The sequence below is a fragment of the Panthera uncia genome, chromosome D2 (genome assembly GCF_023721935.1).
Source record: "Panthera uncia isolate 11264 chromosome D2, Puncia_PCG_1.0, whole genome shotgun sequence".
Lineage (NCBI taxonomy): Eukaryota > Metazoa > Chordata > Mammalia > Carnivora > Felidae > Panthera > Panthera uncia.
In genome coordinates this window covers 23,743,235-23,752,779 of record NC_064818.1, presented here as the reverse complement: position 1 = coordinate 23,752,779, position 9,545 = coordinate 23,743,235, and the positions used below count along the sequence as shown (strand labels likewise).

At 38.0% G+C, this 9,545-nt stretch overlaps 1 protein-coding gene across 8 annotated transcripts in view; it reads left to right on the top strand.

Annotated features, from left to right (window-relative positions):
* JMJD1C (jumonji domain containing 1C) overlaps nt 1–9,545 on the top strand; it is a 318,019-nt gene that overhangs the window by 114,329 nt on the left and 194,145 nt on the right. The gene's annotated exons all lie outside the window — the stretch shown is intronic.

The window sequence follows — 9,545 nt, the reverse complement described above, 5'->3', positions numbered from 1 at the left end:
CGGAATCTAACTTACAGACTCAGTGTGGAAAATCTCAGGGCCATTTTAAGTGTGTGGTCTTTGACCTTTAAGCCGAAAAAGAATCAGCTATTCAAACTTTATATTCAGTAATTTATCATATGCTGTGTATATGCTTTGGGGACTATGCTGCTATGACTGTTAGGCCTCTTATGAGCTATTTTAGTGTTTTCATTGACTCCATCATTTATTAGTTGCTTGGCCTTGGGCAAGTAATTTCTATATTTTAGCTTCCACATTTTGAAAAGTTGTTAATAATAACTATTTACTGGGTATATGTAATGATCAAATAGCTTAATATATGTACCTGGCATATAGTAGGCACTATTCACATGTTAGCTGGGTTTTTTTCTTTTATTGTAGTCATGGGTATTACTTTTGTTACCATTATCAATAATACTAGTAATCTTATAGGTGGTTGTGTGATGATCAAATGATTTAATATATGTGCCTGGCAAAAATTAAACACTGTTGAAATGTTAGATGTTTTTGTTGTTACTGGTATTGCCTTAATTACCATTATCAATAATAAGTTTGAATGCCCCTTGGGAGATGAAAGATTATCCCTGTGATCTCCAGACTTTATAACTTTTAGAACCTAGACTTATATGCCATCATATGTACTTTAATTTCACTTGTTATGATTATCATTCTAGTAATATATTGGTGTGAATACATACTGGATTCCTCTATAGAATTGTACTTACATTTTTAGTTCACCACGGCAAATTTAATATAACTACATAAAATGCAAGATTTAGTTATTAAAAGGTTAAATTACACCTGCTAGGATGACTATAATAAAAAATAAAAAAAGAGAAAATAGCAAGTGTTGGCAAGGATGTGGAGAGATTGGAACCCTCATAGATTGCTGATGGGAGTGCAAAATAGTGCAGCTACTGTGTAGAATAGTTTATTGGTTCTTCAGAAAATTAAACATAGAATTTACCATATGATTCAATAATTCCACGTTTAGATATATACCCCCAAATAGTTGAAGACAGGAAGTCAGGGAAATATGCCAGTTTTCACTGCTACATTATTCATAACGGCCAAAATGTAAAAACAACCCAAGTGTTCATCAGCAGATCAATGAATAAAATGTGGCATATACATGTAATAGAATATTATTCAGCCATAAAAAGGAATGAAGTTCTGATATATGTTATAACATGGATGAACCTTGAAAACATTCTGCTAAGCTAAATATTCCAGACACAAAGGGACAGTGTATGTTTCCATTTATATGAAATATGCAGAATAGGCAAATTCATATATCTGAAAGTAAGATTAGAGGTTACCAAAGGACTGGGGAAGAGGGTAAGGGGGATTTATTGCTTAACAGATAAAAAGTTTCTCTTTGTGATGATAAAGTTTTGGGTCTAGATTGTAGTAGGTTCTATAACATTTTGAGTGTAATACCACTGAATTGTATGCTTAAAAAATGCCTGAAATGGCAAGTTTTATGTTATATATATTTCATCACAATAAAAATATTACTTAGTTGAACTTTAGTTTTGTTTGGATAAGCATTTCTAATTAATGATGTGAATGGCAAATAAATGTCCTTTGTTAACATGTTTGAAAGACCTTTCCTCCTCTGTACTTGGGAGTCAGAGAAAGGATGGGTGCTGCTTACCTATTTAAAGATACATAATTCTTTTTTGTTGTTATTATTTTTAAAAATGTTTTTAAATTTACATCCAAGTTAGTTAGCATATAGTGCAACAATGATTTCAGGGGTAGAATCCTTAATGGCCCTTACCCATTTAGCCCGTCCCCCCCCTCACAATTCCTCTAGTAACCCTCTGTTTGTTCTCCATATTTAAGAGTCTCTTATGTTCTGTCCCCCTCCGTTTTTATATTGTTGCTTCCCTTCCTTTGTGTTCATCTGTTCTGTGTCTTAAAGTGCTCATATGAGTGAAGTCATATATTTGTCTTTCTGTGGCTAATTTCGCTTAGCATAATACCCTCTACTTCCATCCATGTAGTTGCAAATGACAAGATTTCATTCTTTTTGATTGCCGAGTAATACTCCATTGTGTGTGTGTGTGTGTGTGTGTGTGTGTGTGTGTGTGTGTATACACACACACATACCACATAAATATACATAATTCTTATTGCCCTAAGGTCTCTAGAGAGAATTATGGGGAGCTATGATTTCCAGAGAGCGTGTAGCTACCTTCCTTATATTTAATGGAAAAAGCCAGTAGAACAAAAATCCAGCTTTTTATATCTAGTCACTAACCTCCTTCCCTTGCCCCATATAAAGTAGAATGAGACCTAGGTCAAGGTAAATGCTTCTTAAGCCTCCAAAGGATGTCTGTCCTTTATTCTGTTTGCTTCTTTTCATCTTTTGAGGCTTTTTCTAGATTGCTGCTGCAAGGTTTGCAGCCTTGTGCCTATTAAAGGTTTTTCTCTTCACAGACATGGATGGGATTGGGATCTTCCACTCTAGTGTTTGGATCTTTGATGTTTACTATTTAGGACTATTCAGAGATGTTTGTGCTTGCTTCTGAAGTTTTGGCTATGCAGCTGATAGTTAAGTAAGTAAGTGACCTCTGGATAAATGAAGAATATGGTCCGTGCATTCCTGAAACCAGATTACTGTGAAATATATGCCAATTTATAGCACCTACGCTGTGTAGGCCCCTTCTGTATTTTGGGGCTCTCCATGTACTCATAAAGTCAAATGGTGTTGATTTTTATAACTAAAGGAGACTCTAACACCTTCTGAAAATGTTAAGAAAATATAATTTTAAATCTTAATCTTAGGGCAGAATCATTAATTCAGAAGCCACTTCTATTGTTTCAAATTGTTTATACCTTGGATTATACCAGAATGTTTCCCAGGTTTAATTTCAGACTTTTAGTTCATTATTTTTTAAGATCAACCAATTAAAAAAAAAAAAGAGCAACTAGTTTCTTTAGAATAATTCTTAGAATTGTTGATTATTGCTCAATGCACTACTTCTGCTTAAGCTTGGGCTAGTTCATATGGGTGCCTTTTATCTTTTTTTCTTTTTCTTTTTTAAGTTCATTTATTTATTTTGAGAGAGAGCAGGGGAGAGGGGCAGAGGGAGAGAGGGAGAGAGAATCTCAGGCAGGCTGTGTGTGCACTGTCAGCACACAGCCTGATGTGGGGCTCGAACTCATGAACCATGAGATCATGACCTGAGTTGAAACCAAGAGTTTAGGGGAGCCTGGGTGGCTCAGTCGGTTGAGCATCCGACTTCAGCTCAGGTCATGATCTCACAGTTCATGGGTTCGAGCCCCACATCGGGCTTTGTGCTGACAGCTCAGAGCCTGGAGCCTGCTTTGGATTCTGTGTCTCCCTCTCTCTCTGCCCCTAACCCACTCACATTCTGTCTCTGTCTCTCTCAAAAATAAATAAACATTAAAAAAAAAAAAAAGAATCCAAGAGTTTGATGCTCAAGCAACTGAGCCGCCCAGGCACCCTTTGGTGCCTATTAATTTTGACCATTTTAATTTAACAAATGATTTTAATTTTATTTAGTTTTCAGAATCTTTTCCAAACCCTGTAAAACTTAAGTATGATTCTAAGCCATTCATAATAGCATTACTTAAAGTGTGTCAATTTATCATATTTTCTCTATTTGATTACTTTTATATAAAATATCCACTTGCAGTTTGTTTTTTATAATAAATATGCTTTATTTTTTAAAGCGGGAGTTAATTTAATCTGTCATATTATATTTTTAATTTGGTAATCTGATTTTTAACATGTATGAACTTTAGGCCATGGTTAAATGTTTCTGGTTTTGTGAAAGCATAGGACAGTGTTTATGTTCTCAGTGGAAATGTTTTGGAGTTTACTGTGCTATATTCTAAACCCCATAAATTTTGTATCGTATTTTAAATTTTTGAGTATTTGGGCAGCAATGACCAGATTTTGGACATCCCCCCCACACACATTTGTTATCTACCAAATTCTTTATATAGATTTGTAGATAGGTGAATTTTCTGGAAAAACTAGTCCATTTTTTCCTATATTGCTATTTTATAGAGCAATATTCTGTTAGGTATCTCATAATGAAGATTTAATGGACAAATAAATTGGGGGAAATTTCATGGTGTAAAACTCTTACTAATAATGCACAGGGAACATTGGCATCATTAAAAGCTTTGAGACGACCGACCCCTGATAAAGTGAGACATTTGGACTTATTAGTTCATGATTGTTCATAGCTTGTTTGGTTTCCCTAATGTTTATTTATATACAAACAAATGACATTTCTATATTGGGGTACCTGAGTGGCTCAGTTGGTTAAGCATCCAACTCTTGATCTGGCTCAGTTGGTAAGATTGAGCCCTGCATTGGGTTCTGTACTAACAGTGCGGAGCCTGCGATTCTCTTCCTCTCTCTCTGCCCCTCTCACACTTGTGCGCACACACACACACACTCTCTCTCAAAATAAATAAACTTTAAAAAGAAAAAAATGAAATGACATTTCTATAATGTAGACTATAATTTGAGGAATGCTAATACATAGTTCAGTGCTTTTATTTTTAACACAAAAGATTCTTTAGAGTCTAGAGGTTTTAGCACATGGTTGGTTGTTGCTTTTGGCAGAACCAATCCTAGGAACTCTTCACAGTTCTCACATGACATCATGTAGGTCACGCTTATTTTTAGGTGCATAAGAAGGTGAGGCTCATCATGCACCATGTTGGTATGATAATATTGATACCAAGGTAAAAATAACTAAATTTGCTTTTATCATTTGATTTAACAGTGACAATAGTGTAATTTTAAATTTCTTTATAAATATAAGTGAAAACAGCATATTGTGAGAGGATACAAGCTTTCTTAGTCATTGGTCATTGTTTTACTTATAGTTCTAGAAAAATAAGGGATTCTCCTAGGAGCTTTCAAAAATTTTGTGATAATTATTGATAAATTTTAATTCCCAAAATGTTCCATCATACCAATCTGAATATTTTTTCAAATTGGTACATTAGTAGAGTTTTATTTGCAAATATCTTTACTATTCCTGCTTTATTTCCCAAATTAAGTGTGTAATTTTGCAGATAGATTTTGGCTTATTTGGAGGCCCTAAAATAAAGTGGCAGAGCTGAAAGTACAATTTAGACAAAAATAATAACTCTGAGCTTTAATATGCTATTATTTTGATATACGTAAGTTGAATATAGGTCTCCAGACCAAGGGACCATAATCTATTTGCCACGTTCAAGCAATCAACCCATGCAGGAGAAAAGAGACATTCTTCATTTAGATGATACTTGTGTTTGAAAAGTTTAAAGGTTATGTTAATTTTAATGGGACATATAGCAGAAACTGCATCTCATGACTACTGCTTATACTTTTTTCATCTTGCTAGTGATCCCTTTGACAGTCTGACTGCTTTTCTTCTGTTGCCTGTTACTGTGCACATATAAAACTGAGAATTTGTGCGTGTTGAGATCTGTTGTAGAAGACATGTATTAAAAGAGATATGTGACAGTCTTTTAATTATCTAGTGACCAGTTCTTAGAAATCACTGTTTTATATCTTGGGCTAAAAACTGCATTTACCACAAATTTTTATGAAGTAATTATTTAAAAAAAATTTTTTTTAACGTTTTATTTATTTTTGAGACAGGGAGAGACAGAGCATGAACAGGGGAGGGTCAGAGAGAGAGAGACACAGAATCTGAAACAGGCTCCAGGCTCTGAGCTGTCATCCCAGAGCCCGACACAGGGCTCGAACTCACGGACTGAGAGATCATGACCTGAGCCGAAGTTGGCCGCTTAACCGACTGAGCCACCCAGGCGCCCCTGAAGTAATTATTATTATTTTTTTTAACGTTTTATTTATTTTTGAGACAGAGAGAGACAGAGCATGAACGGGGGAGGGGCAGAGAGAGAGGGAGACACAGAATCGGAAGCAGGCTCCAGGCTCTGAGCCATCAGCCCAGAGCCCGACGTGGGGCTCGAACTCGTGGACCGCGAGATCGTGACCTGAGCTGAAGTCGGACGCTTAACCGACTGAGCCACCCAGGCGCCCCTGAAGTAATTATTTTTAATGATTATTTTGCTTAGCCTCTTTCTCACATCATATTCACTCATGGTAATTACCACAATGTCCATAGCTGTTAACTCTTGATGTATGTCTCTCATTTCTGAATTCTTCGTGTTCACAATGATAGGCTCTAATATGCAATCAGAAGTGTGTACTGAGTGAAATTTTCCTTTTCTTTTTCTTCATAATTATGAATGCAACGATTAATTAGTAAGTGAAGCAACTGTATTCATATTGCATGTAGGAACTTTCCTTCCTTCCTCCCCCGCCCCCCCTTTTGCAAATTAGCCATTTAATTGTACTCATGATATGTTTTACATGGTGCTGGGTAGTCAGAAACATTTACTGAGCACTTTAGTTTGTTAGGCACCATGCTAGGTACTAGAGATGCAAAAAAAAAAAAGGCGAGCTAATCCTTGCCCTCAGGGATCTTGTATTTTTAGTTATTAAGACAGGAAAATAAGCAGACAGAAGGACCCAATAGAGGTGAATGAGGAGGGAGTCAATATAAAGTAACATATAAGTAGAGGTGCCTGGGTGGCTCAGTCAGCTAAGCCCCTGACTCTTGATTTCGACACAGGTCAGATCTCACAGTTTGTGAGTTCCAGCCCTGCGTTGAACTCTGCGTTCACTATGTGAAGCCTGCTTCGGATCCTATGTCCCTGTCTTTCTGGCCCTCTCCCGCTCACGCACACTCTCCCTCTCTCTCCCTCTCTCTCCCTCTCTCTCAAAAGTACACATTAAAAACATGTAACATATAATTTAAACAACCAAGTATGTACAGTGTTTATATAGGTTAGGTTTGCAGATTGATGGAAAGAAACTGTGTCTCCCCAAACCTCACCCTACATACATACCAATACATCATAAGTCTAGATTACTTATTTGGTTAGCCAAGATACAAAATCGTATCTGCATTGGTTCAGAAAATCCAATGTGGGCACTGATCATCCCTGCATGTTCTTGTGAGATATACCAAGAATGGAAAAACCTGACCACTCTTTACCAGGGCCATTTCTTAGAGTTGTGAGCAGCAATGAAGGGTGAGGTAATAACTTCAATAGCAGGCTTGCTTCTACTTATTATAAAAGCTGGGGTGGGGGAGTGCCTGGGTGGCTCAATCAGTCAAACCTCAGACTCTTGATCTCAGCTCAGAACTTGATCCCAGGGTTGTGAGTCCAAGCCATGCATTGGGCACTGCATTGGGCTCCATGCTGGGTGTGAAGCCTATTTAAAAAAACTTTTCTTCCTTAGGGATGCCTGGGTGGCTCAGTTGGTTAAGCATCTGACTCTTCATTCCAGCTCATGATCTCATGGTTTGTAAGTTCAAGCCCCATGTTGGGCCCTGCACTGACAGCACAGAGCCTGCTTGAAATTCTCTCCCTCCCTCCCTCTCTCCCTCCCTCTCTCCCTCCCTCCCTCTCTCCCTCCCTCCCTCTCTCCCTCCCTCCCTCTCTCCCTCCCTCTCTCTCCCTCTCTCTCTCCCTCCCTCTCTCCCTCTCTCTCTCCCTCTCTCCCTCCCTCTCTCCCTCTCTCCCTCTCTCTCTCCCTCTCTCTCTCCCTCTCTCTCCCCCTCTCCCTCCCTCCCCCTCACTCCCTCTCCCTCTCTCTCTGCCCTCCCCCCTCACATATGCATGCAACACTCTCTCAAAATGAAAACTAAAATATAAAAGGGGGAACTCTCCCCTCCCCACACACATACACACACTCACACGATCAGCATTCCTCTCCTATGGCACAACTCTCTGTGTGCACAGGTGTTCATCCTTTGGTGCTTGGCAACCTTTCCATGGGTCTCGGGAGGCATGAGGAGCCAGCACAAGCAGCACACTGGTATTTTGCTTTAAGTAATAAGTAGGTTTTGCTTTAAGTAATAAAGTCCTAGGGGGTCTCATGTATTTTGCCAGAATCCATGTAACAATAATAGGCTAGCTTATTAGTGTCTGTCTATCTATGTATGTATTGACATTCAAACGCCTCACTGTCCTGATAATATGAAGGTAAGTTGGCTACACAGCAAAGGAAAAGAATTTCATTTCCTTTTGTCCCCAGGGTCCTAGCAGATTCCCAAAAGTCTGTGATACTGTCCATGCAAGATAAACTATGAGTTTAGAAAGTTCACTCCATGCTGAAAATTTTAATTTTATATCAAAGACTTTGCATCTGGAAGAATTTACATTGAATTTATGCCCTTTAGATATGGAAATGTTTAAAACCATGGCTCTTTAGGTTTTTGATGGAAATATTTTGTCAACAAGACCATATTATTGCCCATGTGGGGAAAGCAAAGATACTACCCAGGTTTCCCTGAGCATTGTTTCTGCTTCAGTTTTCTGTAGTTTTCGGCAATGTTTTTTTAATGTTTATTTATTTATTTTGAGAGAGAGAGAACAAGAGGGGGAGGGGCAGAGAGAGAGGGAGACAGAGAATCCCAAGCAGGCTCTGCATTGTCAGTATGGAGCACAGTGCAGGTCTCAATCCCATAACCTTGAGATCTCAACCTGAGCCAGTATCAAGAGTCAGATGCTTAACTGATTAAGCCACTCAGGCGCCCCAATTTTCTGTAGTTTCCAAGAACTCATTTATACCACAATTCAGTAATTAATTACAAGACTCTTGCAAGATTTCAGGTGATAGAGATATTGGTATATAGTTTAAAACTTCTGCGTAGCACCAGGTGGACCTCAGCTCAACCCCTTAGGATGTGTTTTTAGAAGAAGCCACCAGTTTTGTTGGCTTCTTTCTTGTTGGGCTCCTGCTCTGACTTGGCATAGATAACTAGGAATAGATGTTAATTCCTTGAACAGTATTCCTTTTTCCCAGTTGTAACAGGTAAGCATGTCTAACTAGCTTCCTAATGAGCAGCAACACAAAGACCTCAAAATCAAACATACACCAGTTTGTGTCCATGTTTAAAAGTCAATGATTGCAAGAGTCAGGAGATATTTAATATTATTAAGTACTTCGCATGTATGCAGCGCTGTTCTGGGCACTGTAACAGCTGAACCCTCAGTGAGTTTGCACCCATAATATAATAATAATCTCATTTTATTTGAATATAGGGCAGAATTTGATTATACACTAATATAAACTATATGAAAAATAAGTGCTTGTAGGAGTTCAAAAGTAAGTTTGAGTCAAAGTGGGGGTTATAAACATTCCGGAAGAACTTGGGTGAGGTCTGAAGAACAAACAGGATTTAAACGAGGAGGAAGTGAAACACTTCACATATAAGGGAGCAGAAGATGGGTCGAAGAAGGGTAAGACCAAGAATGCCTCCAACAAAACTCATAATGTGGTAGAGAAGACAGCTCTATGAAGAGATCTTCTCAGGTAGTGAATGGAAAAAGGATGAAAATGGGAGAAGAAAGAGTTGAATGAATGAATGTAAAGAGTCTGCTTTGGTTTTCCAAATACAAACATTCATGTTTCTATTTTAGAGGAAAACCTTTCAGGCTTTCACCATTCAGTATGCTGTTAGTTG